This window comes from Scylla paramamosain, chromosome 5 (genome assembly GCF_035594125.1).
Source record: "Scylla paramamosain isolate STU-SP2022 chromosome 5, ASM3559412v1, whole genome shotgun sequence".
NCBI lineage: Eukaryota > Metazoa > Arthropoda > Malacostraca > Decapoda > Portunidae > Scylla > Scylla paramamosain.
The window spans coordinates 9,674,192-9,696,691 of record NC_087155.1 but is presented as its reverse complement, the minus strand read 5'-3'; the positions used below and the strand labels follow the sequence as shown (position 1 = coordinate 9,696,691).

Sequence of the window (22,500 nt, the reverse complement as noted above, 5' to 3'; positions counted from 1 at the left end):
TAAATCCAAAGTATGCATGGGTAACTCAAACTATAAGTAAAACAGAAGTAAATAGAATGACGCGACGGAAAGCTAAAATCTGAGAACTGAAGCAGGTCGTAAGGAAAGCCGGATGACGAGAGGACGTGAAGCGATCGCCTGAAAGCGTTTAAACAGGCGAGGAGCAAACCCGAGATGAGAGGCGAGTGAAAGCGGCGGGAGACCTTTGTTCTGCAAGAGCCATCAGTGTCTGCCGGAATGATGCTCATGACCCTACTCGTGTGTGTGTGTGTGTGTGTGTGTGTGTGTGTGAGAGAGAGAGAGAGAGGATTTGACAGATACACAAGCAGGTAGAGACACGTACAAACTCTCTCTCTCTCTCTCTCTCTCACACACACACACACACACACACACACACACACACACACACACACACATACACACATACACACAACACAAATTGACGAGCGAACCGACGGGACGAAGAGAAACGCACAGAGAAACACCAGAGATAAAAGGAAGGGGTGCAAACTCAGGTACTGTGCGAAAGACTAGCTTAGACAAGCTTAAGGGAGACGTGTGGCTTAGCGAGAAGGGACGAGAAGGGAAGGGACAGAAACGGAGTAGACAGGTGCAAGGGGAAAGTACAGAAGGAAAGAAAGTAAGGGAGAAAATAAAGAGTGGAGGGAGTACATATGGAATGGGCAAAGGGAAAAGGTGGAAAGGGGAGGACGGTGTTGCTCAAAGGGAATGGGGAGAAAAAGACAAAGAGAAAAAGGAATGTAAATAGAATGGCTTAACTTGACTTTGGGTTTACAGAAAATTTTAAACTAAGGTCTCTTTTTCTATTGGCTATCAAGAGAGAGAGAGAGAGAGAGAGAGAGAGAGAGAGAGAGAGAGAGAGAGAGAGAGAGAGAGAGAGAGAGAGAGAGAGAGAGTGAAGAGTAAGCCGGAGGGGGAAAAAAATTAAAGGGGTATTATCTCTCCAACTCCCCAAACATGGTCATAGAAAACGGACTGTAGCAAATCCCGCACCGAGGCGTAAAGAGAATTTAACCCTGCAAACATAATAATAATAATAATAATAATAATAATAATAATAATAATAATAATAATAATAATAATAATAATAACAACAACAACAACAACAACAACAACAACAACAACAACAACAACAACAACAACAGTAATTTACGAAGCACCACCTGGTATGTATTTATGGGAAAACTCACCAATACCCAACCCGTAATTAATGAGCTTCTTTTGGCATTATAATTACCGTTGGACTAATGACACACTCGCCTCATATACCTAATTAACATGCAGATTAATTATCTCGGGATTTTAGTAAGCAGAGTGCGAAAATTATAAAGTAAATTAGGAGCGAGGTAACGACAAAAAGAGGTTTACTGAGGGGGCGGCAGAGGAGGCGGGTAGACGGTAGGGAAGGGGAGGTGGAGAGGAGCCAGATTAACGAGGGATGTGAGATGTATACGAGGAAGGCAGGAGAGAAAGTGAAGACCTGAATGAATTTGCTGATGTACTGTATATTATCCGGTGGAGAACGATGATTAAATTGATAATGATGATGATGATGATGATAGTGATATGTATTGTTATGGTAAAGAGAGCAGGAGAAGTAATGGTGGCAGTAGTAGTAGTAGTAGTCGTAGTAGTAGTAGTAGTAGTAGTAGTGGTGGTAATACATGAAATAGTGATAGTAAAGGTGGTGGTAGCATTAGTACTAGCAACAGGTGTAATGGTAGTTCCTGCTTCTATTATTAGTATTGTGTTGTTGTTGTTATTATTGTTGTTGTTTATTATTGTTCTTGTTATTATTGGTGTTGTTGTTGTTGTTTTTTTGTTGGTTTTATAGTGTTGTTGTTGTTGTTGTTGTTGTTGTTGTTGTTGTCTTGTTGTTGTTTTGCTGATGACGATGATGACGATGATGATGATGATGATAATGATGATGATGATGATGGTATTAAAACAAGAAGAAATATGTTTACCCATACATATACATACACATACATAGGTAAATACATACTTAAATACAAAGAAATGTACATATATTTGCACCGTATATAAGTCACACACACACACACACACACACACACACACACACACACACACACACACACACACACACACACACACACAAGTAACAGACCAACAGACAGAAAGACAGGCCGCCATACCACCACCATCACCACCACCACGACCGGCCACGAACACGGACCATGACAACACGGACACAAGGTAAATCATGTAATGTAAATGTGTAACAAGATTAATTGTACACCCACAAAAAAAAAAAAAAAAACACGCTGACAAAAGTCTAATTCCGCACCCCGAGTATAACGAATGTATTCTGTTCACTCAACGTCACTCTGTACTCTCTCTCTCTCTCTCTCTCTCTCTCTCTCTCTCTCTCTCTCTCTCTCTCTCTCTCTCTCTCTCTCTCTCTCACGAATCAAGTAAAAATACACAGGTGCAGTAAAAAAACGCTAAAAATAAACAAAAACAACCAACCTACAAAGCGGAAGCGATCTGGTGGTTATCGAACTCTCTCTCTCTCTCTCTCTCTCTCTCTCTCTCTCTCTCTCTCTCTCTCTCTCTCTCTCTCTCTCTCTCTCTCTCTCACCAATCCCTACATACACGCAATACGAAACAAAAGAAATAGAGAACTGATATGAAAGGGCGGCAGAGGAAGAGGAGGGGAAAGAGCAGTAGAAGTAGACGGAAAAGCATGAGGACGAGGAGGAGGAAGACGGAAGAAGGGACACGAGACGAGAGGGAAGAGAAGTAGGAAGGTGGGGCGTGCGCTAGGAGGCAAACCGAGATATATAGGGAGAATAAGGCAGACCCAGACGGGGAGGAAGGTGGCGGGATGAAGGGGGAAGGAAGGCGGAGGGCGGTAGGGGAGTGCGGGATGAGATGGGAAGGGAAGGGAAGGAAGAAGGATTGAGTGCGTTAAGGTAGTGCAAGGGAATTAGGGTGAGATTGGATGAATAGAGGAAACTAGGAGGGGAAAGGAGAGAGAGAGAGAGAGAGAGAGAGAGAGAGAGAGAGAGAGAGAGAGAGAGAGAGAGAGAGAGAGAGAGAGAGAGAGAGAGAGAGAGAGAGAGAGAGAGAGAGAGAAGGAGAGAAGAACGAAGGATAAACAGGTTGAAAATAAATATAAGGATGTGAGAGAGAGAGAGAGAGAGAGAGAGAGAGAGAGAGAGAGAGAGAGAGAGAGAGAGAGAGAGAGAGAGAGAGAGACAATGACGAGATGTAGGGGAGGAGGAAAAGGATGAAGGGGGACAGAAGGGGAGGGAAGGGTACAAATGAAAAAGTAAATGGAATAGGGAAAGAGGAGGAGAGAGAAAGAGAAATATAGAGGAAATCTGGAGGGAGGAAGGAAGGAGAGGGAAATGAGAGGAGGGATGGGGCAAAGAGAACAGGAAATATGATAAGAAAAAGAGGGAGTGCTAGAGAGAGAGAGAGACAGAGAGAGAGAGAGAGAGAGAGAGAGAGAGAGAGAGAGAGAGAGAGAGAGAGAGAGAGAGAGAGAGAGAGAGAGAGAGAGAGAGAGAGAGAGAGAGAGAGAGAGAGAGAATGTACGCGTCAGTACGAAACTCGAGAGAATTACTTTGGCAACTCACTGTAAATATATTGATGAGAGAGAGAGAGAGAGAGAGAGAGAGAGAGAGAGAGAGAGAGAGAGAGAGAGAGAGAGAGAGAGAGAGAGAGAGAGAGAACTAAAATGATGAAAAGGAGTAAATAAGAGATCAACCAACAAACTCTCTCTCTCTCTCTCTCTCTCTCTCTCTCTCTCTCTCTCTCTCTCTCTCTCTCTCTCTCTCTCTCTGAAACACCTGCTACCTTCTCATCGCCACTTTTTCCTTCTCTCCTATTGTTACATTCTCTCTAGTAAGTCTTCACCCACACGCTTCACCTTCCGCTGTAATAAATAAACCTTAATACTAAGAAGAAGAAAAAAAGCTACACTCTTCTCCGTACCCAAGTGAATAAAAAAAAGGGACATTTTCTGCTATATATCAAGTCTGTATCACCTTTTTTTCTCTTCCTTTTTTTTTCCGTCGCTCTCAACTGTTTCCTGCCTACTCTCTGTTCGACTCTTGACCAGCAGGGGCACAGGAAACGCAGGTAACAGTGCAGGTGTTTATTCACAGAAGGTGTGAACAGAAGGCTGGAGGTAGGTGATCTCCCGGCGCCAGGCCGCGCACTTCAACTTAACACTTATGACTGAAGCCTAGCTCGTTCACTCATACACGTATTCATGCCTCACACAAGTCTCGCTCATTCACTCGTTCACACAACTAGCTAACAACCACACACCTCCCCCGAGACATAAGGAAGATTCCTTATCTTTGTTATGGCTACCGTAACACATGAAACAAAGTTACAATGATTGAAGTACAGAAAACACGGTACATATACACAAAACAAACACAGCGTACAATGAACACGTACGACTAATCGTAGGTGCTACGGTGCCACCGCACCTGCAGTCGTCTCGGCTCCCTACGCTGTCGGCTGCTTCGACGCTCTGGTTGCTCTCGGCCACGGTGTACCCCGTTACCCTGATGCTCCGGGCTGCCGGGATGGTGGTGTTCCTCGTGACCCTGATGCTGAAGCGCTGCACCGCCATGAGCGGTGTGCTGCTCGACAGGAAGGGGAGCAAGAGGTCTGTGTGGGCGTAGGTGTCTTCTATTACGCCACATCACGCGACCGCTGCCCATCTTGATGAGGTAGTCTCTCCTTCGCCCAACAGCCACGATGACACCCAGGCGATCCCAGAGGCCTGTCGTGTGATCTTGAACGTCGACGTGGCCACCGAGGTGCAGGAGAGGAAGAGTACGGGCGGACGCGTCGTGGCGAAGTTTCGCTTTCTTCCTCAGTCGCTCTGCCTTGGCGTCGCACTCATCAGCAGCGCGCTGCCACTGCTGAGCGTATGAGCGATGATGAGCCGGGACACAGGACCTCATAGGATGACCGAAGAGGACTTGTGCTGGTGATCGCCCTTCCGCCCTCGGAGTGTTGCGCAGTTCCAGCAACCCGCGAGCGAACGCATCCTCGTCCAGGTGTCCCTGCTGTGTGGTCGTGAGGATCAGCTTCTTCACGGACTTGACCGCTGCCTCGGCGTGACCATTGGAGCGTGGATAATGAGGTGAAGATACACGATGCTCCACCCCCCATCGAGCCAGGAAGCGCCGTACCGATGAAGAAGTGAACTGCGGTCCACCGTCAGTCCTCAGGAGAACAGGCACGCCCGTGTCGGCGAACACACCCCGAAGGACACGAACGAGCTGATCAGCCGATGCTGGACGTGAGCATGCAGACACGTGAGGCCACCCAGACAAGCGATCTACATACACGAGGTATGTACGGCCTGCTGCGTGGAAGTAGTCTGCAGAAACTGACTCAAACACCCTGCTGGGTGTGTCCGTGTCCTGCCAGAGAGGTTCGTTGGCTTGGCTTGGTAGGAGTGGACGGCATAGTGAGCATCCAGAAACGACGTTCTCAACGTCTCTGTCCATACCAGGCCAGTACACCGTTTGTCGGGCCCGTCGCTTGGTGCGCTCCATCCCCTGATGACTGTCATGGAGTCGCTCTAGTGTTTCTCGGCGGAGGCTGTGAGGAATAAGAAGCCTCGGCCCGTAAACCACCAGGTCGTCGTCTACGGCCAGCAGACTGCGCACCGGCCAGTACGTACGCAAGCGGTGATCGAGGTCGTGGCAATGATCAGGGAAGCCCTCGATGATGACGTTCTTGAGCAAGCAGTACTCCCCGTCTCTTGCTGCTGCGGCACGTACCATTTCCACAGTCTGATCCTGGAGTGGTGCTAAGCGGACGCCGTCCTCATTGGTGGCAGATAACGCTGAGATGACCGCTGAGTGGAGAGGGTCGAGGTCACCAGAAGTAGCAGCATCCTCTTCCTCCACTGGGTCCTGTACTGGAGCACGTGAGAGGGCGTCGGGCACACAGTGTGTCGATCCCTTTTGCCAGCTTGCTGTGAAAGAATACTGAGCAAGCTTCTCCCTCATGCGCTGCAGCCGCAGGTTCTCTATTTCTCCCAACAACTTGCTATTGAGGAGAGGTATCAGCGGGCGGTGGTCGAGCACTAGATCGAAGTGAGGGAGTCCTTTCAGGTAGGTGCCACATTTCCTGACTGCCCAGACGATTGCAGCCATTTCCAACTCTATTACTGCATAGCGGCTCTCTGTGTCTGTAACAAATCTTGACCCGCATTGCACCATCTTCCACTGGTCACTGTGCTTCTGCAGGAGAACGAATCCAAATCCGTGCATCCTTGAGGCGTCAGTCTGTAGCATCGTTGGTAATGATGGGTCGAAGTATGCCAAGACAGGTGGGCTGACGAGACACTGTTTCACCTTCTCAAACGCCTCTTCATGGTTAGGAGACCAGCACCAACTGTTCTTCGGGCGTAAGAGATCTCTGAGGGGTTGTGCAGCTGCAGCCACAGCAGGAGAAAAGCTTCCAAGCTGGTTTGTAAGACCCATGAATGATCGTAAGTCGGTGATGTGCTGTGGTCGTGGGAAGTCAGAGATTGCCTTAACTTTCTTTGAGTCTGTCGTGTAGCCTTGTCCAGAAACAGAGTAACCACAGTAATCTACCACTCTTTCCGCGAATGTAAACTTCTGTGGGTTGAGAGTGATGCCGTGCTGGTCACACCGCCGCACAATCTGAATGACATGGGCTAAGTGCGCACTGTAGGTGGAGTCATAGGCCAGGATGTCGTCCACGATCTTGATGGTGTTAGGTATGTCGCCGAGAGCTTGGTCTCCTCGACGGTTATACTCGTCTCCAGACGAGACGAGACCCATAACCGCTCGCCGAAACTTGTACCGACCCCAAGGTGTTATGAAGCAGGTTAAATCCTGGTCTTCTTCTCTAATGGGGACTTGAAAATACCCCATCTTGGCATCAAGAGTGGTGAACCAAACCGCTCCGGTCCCGATCGAGGCGATGGCGTCATGAGGTGAGCGCACTGGATACACGGGCCTCTTCACGTAACGGTTGAGTCGTGTCAGGTCAACACACAGCCTTACACCAGATGTCTTTTTTGGGACAGGCACGATGGGGTGGCACCATGCCGTAGGGTAGTCCACACTCTCGATGATTCCCTTGTTAAGCAGCTCTTCCAACTGGCTCTTAATTTCTTCACGCCAATTGTAAGGGATTGTACGAGATGCTGTTACGGCGAAGGGTCGAGCGTCGTCTGTCAACTCGATGGCCATGGATCCACCAGCCATTGCACGTAAACCTTCCTTTGCTTCGAAGACGCTGGGAAAGGCCTTGATCACAGCAGCAGCGTGCCCCGCACGCTGCTGTGGCGTTGGGTCGTAGGAATGAGGCCAGCTGATCACTTCTGTGGGCGTAGATAGAGGTGGCTGCGAGGCGGTCGGGTACTTGATGGAGCTGTTGCCGGTGTGCTGTTCTTCCCTGCGTAGCGGTCGGATTTGAGCCGGAAAATCTTCGGGGAGGATTCCGAGAGCGATGGAATCGTACCAGCTAAGCAGCGCCCCCTTCACCTCCTTCACCACGCTCACAACAGTCTCAGCTTCCCTGTCGCCCAGTTGCAAGTGCGACGAGAAAGTTCCTACACAGGTGAGGGGGTGATTACCGGCAGCATAAAGTCCATCACCATCAGCGGGCGCCAAGCTGGAGGGCGGGATTCCAAGGAGTGTTGCCGTGTCGAGGCCAATAACGGTCGTTTCGGCCCCAGAGTCAGGAGTCCACGTAATCTTGTCTCTTCCAGCGGGATGTGTGGCGGTAATGAGCACCTGGGGCGCAGGTCGTGCCGTCACCGTCTTTGTGTATACGCCTGATAAGAGCTGGTATACACTGGCACTGGCTCCCCGCCTCGGGCCTGCACCGCGATGAGGAGAGACAGTTGAGGAACTCCTCGAAGCTCCTCGTCGTTTCCTCACTGTCTGCTGACATACACTCGCAAAATGCCCTCTTTTTCCCGCAGTTACGACACACTTTATCTATTGCCTGGCATCCCCTTTTGTCACTGCGACAATCTTTGCCACAACGATAACAGCCCGTGGGGCTTGAGCCCCGAAACTGCCCTTCCTGTAGTTCGAGACAGCGTTCACACCATGGCTCGAAGAGTGAGAGCCGCCCCTTAGTACTGCACTACACTGGTTAGCGCTCTCTGATGCTCTGCAAATATCTATGGCGTTTTCAAGGGTGAGTTTCTTGTTTTCCAGCATGCGTTTCAGAGCCACTTCGTCTCGTGTCCCAACGACAATTCTGTCACGCAGCTGATGGTTTATGCACTGGTCGCAAAAGTCACAGAAATTGGCGATTTCCTTTACAGCACATAAAAAGTCGTCAAAACCTTCTTGCGTTTCTTGCACGCGGGAGTAGAAGTCTCTTCTATCCATGATGATGTTGCGCTGGCTTCGCAGGTACTCACACATTGCATCGAGGATGGTTCTTAACTCCGCGTCTCTCGGTAAGCTTATCCCGTAGCGAAGTGTACGGGTCCACTCGTCGTCTAGGACAGCAGCGAGTGCCGCCCTCTGCTCAGCCAGGGAGAGACAGTCTATCCTGGCGAGGGTTACGTATCCTTCAAACTTATGGCGCCACGTGTCGAACTCACGTAAAGATGCTGACGCCGTTAAGTGAGGAATGATGGTGGCGGACGTCGGGAACCTCGCGCCCTGGGTAGACGTGCTGCGGGCTGTGGTTTCGCCTTCATTGCTCGCCGTGGTGCGACTGGGAGCTTGTGTCCCCACTCTCTCCAGCAGCTGGGTTAAACGCTCCTCGCGAGCCTGACTCTGCTCCGACTGTCGCGCTAGCAGGGCAGCCAGCGCCTCCAACTGCTTCTCCATTCTGCGCCGTACCCACTGCAGCCTTGTCCTGATCCTACTCACTGCGCCATGTTCGACTCTTGACCAGCAGGGGCACAGGAAACGCAGGTAACAGTGCAGGTGTTTATTCACAGAAGGTGTGAACAGAAGGCTGGAGGTAGGTGATCTCCCGGCGCCAGGCCGCGCACTTCAACTTAACACTTATGACTGAAGCCTAGCTCGTTCACTCATACACGTATTCATGCCTCACACAAGTCTCGCTCATTCACTCGTTCACACAACTAGCTAACAACCACACACTCTCCACCATGCATCTCTCTCTCTCTCTCTCTCTCTCTCTCTCTCTCTCTCTCTCTCTCTCTCTCTCTCTCTCTCTCTCTCTCTCTCTCTCTCTCTCTCTCGTTAGCGCTGGCCAGGTGGAGTTTATGTGGAGCTTCCAGCAAAAGATTCCACCTGAATGCCATTGTCTTTTTATTGCTTCAGTGATTCTTTGCTTGTGGAAGAGGACGAGGAGGAAGAACAGGAAGACCAGGAAGACCATGAAGAGAAGGAAGAACACGACGAAAACAGGGCGAGGAGGAAGAACAGGACGAGGAGGAAGAACAGGAAGAGGAGGAAGAACATTACGAAAAGGAAGAACAAGACGAAGAGGAAGAACAAAACGAAGAGCAAGAACAGGACGAAGAGGAAGAACAGGGAAAGGAGGAAGAACAGAACAAGGAACGGAAGAACGACGAAGTGAAGCTGGAAAATGAGTAAAGCAGGAGAAGAAAGTATGGCGGGAGAAGCAGGTTTATAAGGATAAGAAGCATAGGGAAATATATAGGAGATAGAGAGGGAGGAGGAGGAGGAGGAGGAGGAGGAGGAGGAGGAGGAGGAGGAGTGGAATGTGGTGCTTCGGATCGTCTGACAGTTTTTGATGGATGAGGGTTGGGCTTGCTTGGGTAGGGGTCTCTCTCTCTCTCTCTCTCTCTCTCTCTCTCTCTCTCTCTCTCTCTCTCTCTCTCTCTCTCTCTCTCTCTCTCTCTCTCTCTCTCTCTGCACACTTCTTTTGTTTCCTGATAGCTATCTTTGCATTCAGAGTGAAGCTTACTTTCTTTCCTCCTCCTTCACATCTTCCTTCTTCTGCTTCTTCTTTTATTCTGAGCTCTGCCCATCCTCCTCCTCCTCCTCTTCGTATTCCTGTGTCTTTCTTTCGTAACGTAACTCCATCCATGCAAAGTCTTACTGGTTTTGCATAAAAATCTGAACTTTGTTTTCATTTCATTACTAGACAATCTCTCTCTCTCTCTCTCTCTCTCTCTCTCTCTCTCTCTCTCTCTCTCTCTCTCTCTCTCTCTCTCTCTCTCTCTCTCTCTCTCTCTCTCTAAAAGATAAAGGTGTTTCATTAATTATTCCCACAACTTGATATTTGAGTCGTATCGATAAGCTAAGGTAAACCAAAGCTTCTCTTGGAGTTGGGAAGAGTTTTGTTTACTTATCTTTCCGTACTTCCTTACTCCCTCCGGCTACCCATTCTCTTTCCCTCTCGCCCTGCAACAGCTACTCTTCTCCCTCTTTCCTCTCCCTAACACCCTCCTTCCTGCACGCACTCCCTCCCTCCCTCTCTCCCTCCCTCCCTCCCTCCCTTCCTCTCTTCCTCTCCCTTCGCTTTTGTATCCCATTGTCTTTTTTCTCCTGCTGGTTCTGTTCTTCTTTGCCATTTTGTTCCCCTTTCATTTCCTCGCTTCGATTTGTATCCGTCTTTCTCATTGCTCTTTTCCGCCTTGTGTTCCCTTCTTTCGTTCGTCGGGTCGAAGTCATTTCTCGTATTTGACGTTCTTACTTCCCTCTTCGTCAGCTTGCACTTGCATTTGGGTGCGTGTTTTGTCTTCTATTTCGTGTTCATTAACGGTTTCTCCCGTCCGTTGTTCTCTCCGTGTTTCCCTCGCACTCTCTTTCTCTGCTTGCCTCTTTCTCTGTCTTTCTCATTCTTCTCTCTCTCTCTCTTCCCCCTTGTACTGTAGCTGTTTCTTTTCTTCCCTTTATTACGTACCTCCCCTAAACCTTCCCTCCACCCTCTGCCACTCCTTCGTCTGCTCAACCTTTGCTTCCCTGCGTTTTTCCCTCTAATAATTCCTTCCAAAGCTCTCTCTCTCTCTCTCTCTCTCTCTCTCTCTCTCTCTCTCTCTCTCTCTCTCTCTCTCTCTCTCTCTCTCTCTCTCTCTCTCTACATCATTAATCAATCCAGTCTTCCTCTATTCTCACGTAAATTTTTGCTCATTATTTTTTCCCCCTATCTTCCTTATTTTCATTCGTGCTTCCTATCATCTTTCTCCCATTCATTCTCTGGCCGTCAGCTGTACCCTACGCGCCCCTCTCTCTATCTCTTTCTCCCTTCCCCTCTCTACTCTCCCTCCCCCTCCCATCGTCGTTTGTAATACTTATTCGTCTTGCCCTTCCCCCACCCCCTCCCTTCCCCTCCTTTTCCCTCACCCCACGCACACCCACAAACACAGCAATCCATCACGCCCACATCAAGGTAAGACCCTCGCATATAACGTATCACATCCCACACGCTTACGGTACCCATCCACTGATCTCCCGCTACACACTTTGTTTTACTCTCGAACATCACCCGTGTACAAGCTGCACCACAAGTAAGTTTCCCCATGAACATTCCATCTACATGATAATGACTAATTAGGTTAGGTTAAGTTATATTTTGAAGCTTATTAGTACGAAAAATAGCTTAAGTTGATCGGTAGTCTTAGTATGTTAATGAATAAAGACTTAACATTGTAGGTAATGATTTAAGAGAATGTGTTAAGCCGCTGTTCAGACACGTATGATTTAAGAAAACTGTTGTGATCTATTGTGTCTACTTGGCTTTTCTTGCGCTGGTAGAGTTTAAAGATACACCAAAAGTGTCTTTTTAAAAATGTTCACATTGGTGTTTTGACACGAATGAGAACATTTTTAAAAGACGCTTAAGTCAGGTTAGCTATTTTATCTTATTTTTCTTCTCCTTTCGCAGTTTCTCTAGTCAGAGGTTGGCGCCATGTACGCGTCTCCTTGAGCTGTTTCTATCCCTTGCATCTTCCTCTGTGACTACCATCCATTGCAGTTCTGACGCAGTTCAATCCCTCCATCTCACTCTCCGTCTTCCCCTCGATCTTCTTAAGCAATTCATCAAGAGTGACAAATATTTTAGGTGAAATTCTCATGGAGGAATCTTCATAGGTGACGGAACTAACTGATAAACAAGAACGGAAGCCGAGCAAGCGTCACCAAATCCCAAACAAACAGCAACACACTGGGTACTCACAAGCAATCTGGATGAAGGCATTGGCAGACCTGGCGCTCCCCAGCCTGTTCCTGGCGACGCAGTAGTACACCCCGGCGTCATTCTCCCTCTTGCCCTGGGACACCCGCAGGAAGAAGACAGAGCCGTGGCCGAGGATGATGCGGTGCGAGGAGTCCTTCAGGGGGGCGCCGTCCTTGAACCAGGTGATGACAGGGTCCGGTTTTCCTTCGGCGCCGCAGTTCAAGGTCAAAGGGTCGTTCCTCGGCACAGTCCAATTGCTCGGGTGTTCGGTGATTCTGGGCGCCCGACCCTCTCCTGGCGGGGGAAGAGAGAGAGCGTGCGTGAGTGAGGCATAAAGGTGAGTGAGTTATGGCTTTGGGAGTGGCTGAGGTTAGGCCCGAGAGAGAGAGAGAGAGAGAGAGAGAGAGAGAGAGAGAGAGAGAGAGAGAGAGAGAGAGAGAGAGAGAGAGAGAGAGAGAGAGAGAGAGAAAGTAGAAAGAGATCGTAGAAAGAGTAGGGAGTAGAGAGATAACGGCAAAAAATTAAACGTGGAAATTGAGAGCTCCAGTGAGAGAGAGAGAGAGAGAGAGAGAGAGAGAGAGAGAGAGAGAGAGAGAGAGAGAGAGAGAGAGAGAAAAGATGGGTAGTGAGGGAGACTGAGCGTGAAAGAGGCAATATGAAACCGAGGGAGAGACAGGTAGAGTATGGAAGGGAGGGAGGGAGGGAGGGAGTTACGATGAGGGAAGGGGAAGCAGTGAGGGAGGGATCTGGAAATGGACGGAGGGAGAGGGAGATAAGCACCCTTTACACCATTGCATGAATGGTTATTTGCACACAGAAGACAATGGTTGTATAATTAACGCAGGGAAAGGGTGGAGGAGTGAAAGGAAGGGGCTGGCTCACGACGGCGGCAAGTAAGGGGAAAAGGAGCAGGGAGGGGGAAGCATTAGGAGTACGAGAGAGAGAGAGAGAGAGAGAGAGAGAGAGAGAGAGAGAGAGAGAGAGAGAGAGAGAGAGAGAGAGAGAGAGAGAGAGAGAGAGAGAGAGAGAGAGAGAGAGCGATACACACAGACACAGATAAAGACAGACAGACAGAGACAGAAAGAAACAAACAGATAAACAGAGACACACAGACATAAAGATAGACAAACAGACAGACAGACAGACAAATGAACAGAAAAATTCATGGAAAGAGGAAATCCTACAGTCACCTTTAACACACACACACACACACACACACACACACACACACACACGTACACTGGATGTTTGTTTTGACTGGTCAGGAATAATGTGAAGAGTCGCTGGCCGTCTATTACAAACACATTACGACTGTCATAATAACACACTGTTTTCCACATTCCCATATATATATATATATATATATATATATATATATATATATATATATATATATATATATATATATACGAGGTGTGTCATTAAAGTTCCAGGACTGGTGCCACACAAGTTTTATTTCACATCCAGGCTACAAACTATAGGTTATCTCCTTCGAAGTAATCCCCCTGGCACCGCATGCACTTGTCCATCCTTCTCTGCCAGGCTTGCATGCACTGCTGGAAGGATTCTTGCGGGATGCTCCTCAGCTCCGTCGTCACGGCCTTTTTGATGTCGTCCGCATCATCAAAACGGGTCCCCTTCATGACCTCCTTGAGCTTGGGGAAGAGGAAGAAGTCGCACGGAGCGAGGTCAGGTGAGTAGGGCGGTTGCTCCAGCACGGCGATGTTCTTCTTGGCCAAGAACTCTCTGATGCTCAGGGCATTGTGAGCAGGCGCATTGTCGTGGTGAAGCAGCCACGAGTTGCCCTGCCACAACTCCCGCCTCTTCTCGCGCACTGCACGAAGCAGACGCCGCAGTACTTCTTTGTACACATGTTGGTTGACTGTCTGGCCCTGTGGCAAGAACTCGCAGTGGACGATGCCCCTCACATCGAAGAAAGCGATCAACATGACCTTGAAGCTGGACCTGGACTGCCTTGCTTTCTTCGGCCGTGGCGACGCCGGACTCTTCCATTGAAGGCTCTGGCGTTTGGTCTCCGGGTCGTACTCAAATACCCAGGACTCATCGCCGGTGATGACTCTCCTGAGCAAGTCTGGTTCAGTTTCCAGACGCTCGAGGATGTCCTGACACACCTGCATGCGTCGTCCCTTCTGGTCATCGTTCAGGAGTCTCGGCACCATCTTCGCACAGACTTTCCGCATGCCCAGATCTTCAGTGATAATCTTCCACACGCTGTTGTGGTTCATGCCAAGCTCATCTGCGATCTTTCGAACAGTCAACCGACGATCGTCACGCACCATCTGCTTGACACGCTCAACATTGGCCTCATTCCTGCTCGTTGAGGGTCTTCCACTCCTGGGGTCATCTTCCACGTCCTCCCGGCCCTCTTTGAACCTCTTGCACCACTCAAAAACACGTGAGCGTGACATTGTCTCATCCCCGTACACTTTTTGCAGCATACCCAGTGCTTCTGACGGCGTTTTCCCCAACTGCACCAAAAACTTCAAGTTTGTTCGCTGTTCAGCGCTCATTGTTAAACGACCTGCAACAGAGGACATGATTTTAAAAGCACGTAAGAAAAAGATTAGTGACTGTAGAGGGTTGGGAGCGCAGTTGTATACTCCAGAAGGATTACTTTGAAGGGGAAATATGGTGGTTTGTGGCTTGGGTTTGAAATTCATCTTTTAGGACACCAGTCCTGGAACTTTAATGACACACCTCGTATATATATATATATATATATATATATATATATATATATATATATATATATATATATATATATATATATATATATATATATATATATATATATATATATATATATATATATATATATATATATATATATATATATATATATATATATATATATATATATATATTCTCTCTCTCTCTCTCTCTCTCTCTCTCTCTCTCTCTCTCTCTCTCTCTCTCTCTCTCTCTCGCTTTCATAGATTCTGGGGGGACAGTTATTGTTCACTGATTGTTATTTCAAGCTCACCTATGAATAAATGTCCGTGTATCTGTATCTACCTATCTACTTATCTACCTGTGTCTATCTCTTGATCTATCTTCATTACGCTGTAACTCCTGCATCAGTCAGCTATTAAAGGCCATTACTGCCGTGAACAAATGGTGTGTTTATGGCAGCAATCAAACTTTCACCCGCGCTGGGAAACGAACGTTGCTGACAATAGAGTAACACGAACCCCAGCGGCGGCACGGGAGGTCTTTAAACGGCATGGTGTTCAAAGCGGTGGTGCACGGTGCTGGCCCATATGATCCCCACTACCCTCACACCAGCAGCCTTGTCATCACGCGTCACATTTTAGTATACTTGTTATCTTGTATTATCATCTACACCTCCTATTCATTCTCTCGTTTACGTATCCCCCTTAGACAACTTTATAACTTTCAGCACACGTGTTCTTGCATTCAGTAATCTGCATCAGCTCACTAACTCGCTCTTCCATCTCCACCTCTCAAGGCTTGACATTTTTACTCGCATACGTAAGCACACGAGTATTTCAGGTTATGCATACACGAGCCTGTGCATTTGTAAATATATGCAGATTTTCCTACATGTGAATGGCGGCGTGTATGTGGAAGCCGCTGATGAAACGCAGAAAAAAAGGGGAAAACTGGGGTGGGTAGGAACTATTGTGCCCCGCTGAATAATTTGCCACAGCGGGTTTCTCTCCCTCTATAACCTTTCCCCAATCTATATGGAAATAAAAATACATTGTTCTGGGTCTATTCAAAAGCCGGGTGAGGGAACGGGAGCCAGAATAATAGAGGATCATAACCCACACACTCTGCCATGATAAAGAATTGAATCCTGCAGTCAAAGTCGCAGGAGAATTGACTTCTGAAATATGGAAGGACGGAAACCCACCTGCATCTTTAGTGTATTAGATAGATAGGAAGATAGAGCGATAGATGGATGGACAGACTGGAAGATAAACAAAGGAGTTCCCAGTGCGTTGGTTGGGTAACAGACAGGCAGCCGCAGCGCAGAATAAAAAAATACAGCGGTTGCGTTTGGGAGTTGAAGAATTCGATACCAAAGGCTGGCTATATTCCCTGTCTGGATCCTCTCCGGTTCTGGGTCTTTCATTCAGATTTAGGCGTTCATCTACAAGTGCCGGAAAACATGGCGCAGTGGGCAGCATTTTCGAGGCAAAGAACGACAGAGCCACGAATAGCGCCGCAGCACGTGGGCCTCTGCTGCCAATACTGCCAATACCGGGAATGGGGACGAGGAGCACCGCAAAAGGTAGTACGAGCCTTGGAAGTGCCGAAGTAACTCCCTCGCTCGCCGCACCACCAGACGCCCGCCCACTGATCCAGGAGGGACGAAGAAATAGGGAATGAATAACAAAACCACCCATACCATCAGTACTCCCGAACGATGTGTGGCAGAACTGTCCGAAAAGTAATAGGGAAAAGAGGACGCGAACACCCATTATACTACATAAAAGCATGACAAAACGCGCTGTATTTAAACCACCACAACATAAAGTAACGTTATGGAAGAATATACGAGCAAAAATGGCTAAAAAATGCACGTGAGGAGGGATAAAAAGTAAAAAGTACCCATATATCGTGGAAACATAGCGGTGGAGGGAGAGAGAGGGCAGGAGGGAGGGGGGAAGGGAGTATGCTAGCACTGCACCAGGAGTAACCAGAGTGGAGGCAATATCTAGGATGTAAAAAAAAAAAATGTATCCAGTCCCATCTGAATCTTTCTTTCACGTGGGTCACAGCCTTAAAACCTCTCCTCCTCCTCCTCCTCCTCCTCCTCCTCCTCCTCCCCCTCCTCCTCCTCCTCTTCTTCTTCCTCCTGCTCCTGCTTTCCTTCCTTCCTTCCTTTTACTGGAGCCTATTAAGGAGGGTATACCTGGCAGAGACCCCACTAAGTCGAGATCCAGCGGCTACCTCTTTTCAGCGGGATACGAACCCTGGATGCGCCAAAGGTGAGGTTAGATCACTTTAACTTTCCTCCCTGCCTCCCCTCCCTCTACTCTACTCTCTCTCCCCCTCCCCTCCTCCTCCTCCTCTTCCTCCTCCATCTGGGTGTAGTTGCTTTCCTGTATTATGCCTCTTATTTTTTTCCTCCATTTTCCTCTTCCTCTTTCCTTCGCCTTTTGCTTTCCGTTTCTTCGGTCGTCTTCTTTCACCTTCTCCTTCTCCTCCTTTTCTTTACCCCTTCCTCCTGTTCCTCTCTCTGCATCTCCTCCTACTCACTTCCTTCTCATGCTTTCCTCTACCTTACTTTCCTCCTCCTCCTCCTTCCATTTCTCCCTCCTTCTCTCCCCTCCATCCATTTATATCTCTCGAGGAAAGGACTTCAAGATAGATTCGATGTCAATGTAGTATGGTGGCCACAGGAGAGAGAGAGAGAGAGAGAGAGAGAGAGAGAGAGAGAGAGAGAGAGAGAGAGAGAGAGAGAGAGAGAGAGAGAGAGAGAGAGAGAGAGAGAGAGAGAGAGAGAGAGAGAGAGAGAGAGAGAGAGAGAGAGAGAAACAGACAGACAGACAGACAGACAAGAAAAGATAAGAGGTAATAAATATCCAGATATGCATGATGAAGGAAAAAAAGATTGAGAAAAGCGAAAGAAAAAGAAGATAACTTAGAGATAGAGAAAACGAGGGAAGTATAAGTTGAGGCAGAGGAAGAGGAAGAAGAGGAAGGTGAAGAGAAGGACGAAGAAGAGGAGGAGGAAGAGGAGGAGGAGGAGGAGGAGGAGGAGGAGGAGGAGGAGGAGGAGGAGGAGGAGGAGGAGGAGGAGGAGAGCAGGTGGTTTATCAGGAAACGTCCACCATTAGATCTTCCGTAAGTAGGGTACCAGAGGGGGAGTTTCTGAACCCAGCTCCTCCACTCCTCCACTCCTCTGCTTCTCTGCTTCCCTTTTCCCCGTGCAGTCTTTCCATCACTCACACGCACACACACACACACACACACACACACACACACACACACACACACACACACACACACACACACACACACACTTCCAGCTTCTCCTTCAGATCCTCCTTCCTCTTGCACGTCCTTTCCATCTCTCTCCTTCTGCCTCTCCCTCTCCGTCTCTAGTTTCAGTTTCGCTCTCCTCCCTCTTCGGCTTTAAAGGTGAGAGAGAGAGAGAGAGAGAGAGAGAGAGAGAGAGAGAGAGAGAGAGAGAGAGAGAGAGAGAGAGAGAGAGAGAGAGAGAGAGAGAGAGAGAGAGAGAGAGAGAGTATGCAATTCCAGTTTTTTTCTTTATTCATATCTCCAAAGCGGTAAAACACACCCACACAAACACGAGATGGAGAACACTGCAACACACCAACTCCAATCTGAATGCAGGTGTCTATCTTGCTGTCGAAACAACGCCCGGGGAACGCTGTTAAGGCGCCGTAAACACCTTAAGGGATCGCGGAAATTGAACCACAAACTAACGGGAACGCAACGCAGCACAACACACGGAAAAAAAGGTTGAATGCCTGCGAAAATAGTAAATTCTCAGTGTCCCCCCTTGAAAGCAGGCAGAAAATGTGCATTGTAGGTGTAAATATTGCAGAGAATCAATAGAGAAAAAAGGCCACGAAAGAATTTTACAGTTTAACAAGGATGACACGAATCTTTAAAAAAAAAAAAAAAAAAAACGTATTTCTTCTGCTTCAAAACCATTTTTCCGGTGATTTGGTTTTACATGAGGCCATCTGGGGAACTGGCCACTGGCGATGTTCTCTTTAGCCCAATGGTGAGAGGGTCGCCCCTCCAAACCTTCCTGCAGCCGAGGGTTCGATCCTTGAGGTGTAACAAACGAGAATTTAAACACCGAATTACCGAGTACGGTTTTTCCTTTCTGGATAATTTGTCGATGTTATACACCGGGAGGCAGCGGCGCGTCTGGTGAGATAAGACAGGATGAAAAGTGTCTTGGTATTATGCGTGTGTGTGTATATGTGTGTGTGTGTGTGTGTGTGTGTGTGTGTGTGTGTGTGTGTGTGTGTGTGTGTGTGTGTGTGTGTGTGTGTGTGTGTGTATCCACTGATAATGATGATGATAATTTCTGCGGTGACAACCTACATAGGGAAACTGCAAACCGACAGTAAAATACACCAAAATATTAAGTTCATCTTTTTCTAGGAAATAAATGAAAGTACAAGAAAAAGTACCAACTGCAGATACTGAAAGAATATTAAGAATATACAAATTTTAGATACCTGATCTAAGACACACAAAAAAAAAGTATTTTAGGATGGTTAAGATAAGAAATATCATCAGACAAAAAGTAGTAGTAGTAGTAGTAGTAGTAGTAGCAGCAGAACAATCACCACCATCTGAACAGCAAAACAAACACAGCCACACCAACTAAATAATCTCATTGACCACCATAATAATAAGCACTCCACGAAAACTAAAGCCACACTTCACTCCATCACCAGAATGACCACCATCACCACAACACCACCACAGCAATTACCCTAACCACACCCATCAACACCAACCCCCCACCCAAACTCACAACAATCATCACAAATAGAGGAATAGGAAGAAAGAATCACAGCTATGCACATCCGAAAACACTGCATCACCCAAAACCACAAAGCCACCAGGAACCGAACTGAACGGAACCGAACCGAACTGAACCGAAGCGAACCGGGGAATGACAGGCTGTTTACGTCATCAATGGTCGGAATCTCTAAGGGGAAATGTTCCATGATTCTGGGTCCATAAATTAGCTTGAGGAGAGAGAGAGAGGGAGGGAGGGAAAAAGAGGGAGGGAGGGAACACGCTGATAAGGACGGAAGAGGGAAGGAGATAGAGGTGAGAGGGAGGGAGGGAGGGAGAGAGGGAGGAAGGGAGGGATGGAGGGAGAATAAGGGTGGTCTTTAGGAAGGTTCTTTGGTGCTTAGAGGGGAAAGAAAAAAAATATGGGAAAAAATAAGGAGGTGGGTTAGGTCCCTGGCTGGCATGAGAGGGGCTGAAGAGGCATAGATAAAGGGCGCTATATAGAGGGAGGGAAGGAGAGAGAGAAGGGAGAAAGAGAGAGAGAGAGAGAGAGAGAGAGAGAGAGAGAGAGAGAGAGAGAGAGAGAGAGAGAGAGAGAGAGAGAGAGAGAGAGAGAGAGAGAGAGAGAGAGAGAGAGAGAGAGAGAGAGAGAGAGAGAGGGTAAGGCACAAGGAGAAAAGGGAGATTAAGTGATTACGCAAAAAAAAAAGATTGAAAAAGAAAGAAACATGACATTCAAAAGATTTTAAAATTGAACAAAGCATACTAGAGAAAATAACAGAAAAGTGAGCATTGTTTATTCTTAATCATAAAATGGGACTGGTGAGAAAATAAGAGCAAATGAACACTAAAATAAAAAAAGAACACTAAAATTGAAAAAAAGACAAAAAACAAGTAAAGGTATTAAAGGATCGAAAGAAAATGTCAATAAAAACAACACGTATAAGGAAAATGTGAACGAAAAAACGCGAAAAAAAATATATATCAAAATAACCCTCGGAGGAAGGAAAATGGGAAAAGTTAAGGAAAAGTGGTAGCGTTAGAGAGAGAGAGAGAGAGAGAGAGAGAGAGAGAGAGAGAGAGAGAGAGAGAGAGAGAGAGAGAGAGAGAGAGAGAAGAATACCAAACGACTGCTGATATAGCGAAAAGAGAATGCACAAGAAAGAAATGCTGTGTGTGTGTGTACGTGTCATGTGGGCGGGTGTGTGTGTGTGTGTGTGTGTGTGTGTGTGTGTGCACGGCCATAAAGAGGAGCAGGATGACGGAGGGGTGATAGTAATGGTGACAGTGGAGGGGGACAGAGGAAATAAAAGACAAATAAATGCCTACATGGATAAAGGGATAAGAAGGAACGGAGGATAAGGAGGAGGAGGAGGAGGAGGAGGAGGAGGAGGAGGAGGAGGAGGAGGAGGAGGAGGAGGAGGAGGAGGAGGAGGAGGAGGAGGAGGAGGAGGAGGAGGAGGAGGAGGAGTTAGCAGCAGCGCAGAAGAACAAAGAAACAAGGACAAGCAAACACACAATAAAGAAGAAGACAAGTATATCACACAAATACGAACTGAGCTGTACTGAAAAAATAAATAAACAAATAAGTTAAGAAATAAGAAATGCAAAGACAGATAAAGAAATAAGAGTAAATAAGTTAATTCATACTCCTCGTCTTTACCCTCTACTCTCCTCCTCCTCCTCCTCCTCCTCCTCCTTCTCCTTCTCCTCCTTCACCACCTCTTCCTCTTCCTGGTCCTCCTTCTTCTCCTTTGAAAAGCCAAAAAAAGGGAGGAGACTTAAGACAGGTGATCAGAGGGAGGTTGAAAGAGGTAAGAGGAATCGTCTGCTTTACTACCAAGAGGTAAAGAGGAGGTGGAGGCGTATTAAGAGGAGGTCCTGATCTTCACGGTTCTCAAGGTCATTCATTAGCCTCCCTTAATGGGCCGGGGACGCTGAATGGTGAATGGTAAAGAAGAGGCGTGAGCAATGGAGGTGCGTGAGGGTGAGGGTGGCGTGAATACTCAATGAGAGAGGGTGAGTGAATGGGGGAAAAAAGGTACCAGGAGATGTATTAGTCCGCAGAGAGAGAGAGAGAGAGAGAGAGAGAGAGAGAGAGAGAGAGAGAGAGAGAGAGAGAGAGAGAGAGAGAGAGAGAGAGAGAGAGAGAGAGAGAGAGAGAGATTATTCTTTTAGGTTACTACTAATCTGTAAACGAGACAGTTGGGTGGGTTTTACGATAAGGGGGTGCCTAAAATATTCCTCTGATCCGTAAAAGACCCTAAACATTGTACGAAATTGTAAATTATGGATTAATTACAGAGAGAGAGAGAGAGAGAGAGAGAGAGAGAGAGAGAGAGAGAGAGAGAGAGAGAGAGAGAGAGAGAGAGAGAGAGAGAGAGAGAGAGAGAGAGAGAGAGTTGATCTATTTCTCCTTTCCGTAACATTATTCTCACAGACTCCACAAATATAATGACAAACAGACAGACAAACAAACAGAGACAGAGAGACAAACACAGACACAAACACAGAGTTGATCTTTCCTTTCCCCTACAACACCACAATCCCAGACTCCACAAGTACTACGATAAATCACCTAGAGTAATAATATAAGTTCCAAGTCTCCTACAGAGCTACATGGTGTTCCTCACTAATCATTTCTTGCCGGTATATTGAGAGAAGGAGGAGGAGGAGGAGGAGGAGGAGTAGATAGGTGGTGAAGAGCCTTACACTATTCTATCCTGAAGAGCTTTACACTGCTCTACCTTGTTCCCCCAGTGGTGTTACTTAGCACAGCAGAAACCCTCGTTATAGACTAACATGTTTCCTAGTACCTGTTCTCTCATGTAATCCCATATAATCCCTTGTCTTTACGGA

General features: G+C 47.4%; 1 long non-coding RNA gene across 1 annotated transcript in view; it reads right to left on the bottom strand.

Moving 5' to 3' along the window:
• The window catches only part of LOC135100501 (uncharacterized), a 126,633-nt gene that overhangs the window by 60,011 nt on the left and 44,122 nt on the right, over positions 1 to 22,500 (bottom strand). Inside the window, exon 2 of the long non-coding RNA XR_010268739.1 lies at positions 12,139 to 12,432. This is a non-coding gene — a long non-coding RNA (uncharacterized LOC135100501). The remainder of the gene's footprint in view (positions 1 to 12,138; positions 12,433 to 22,500) is intronic.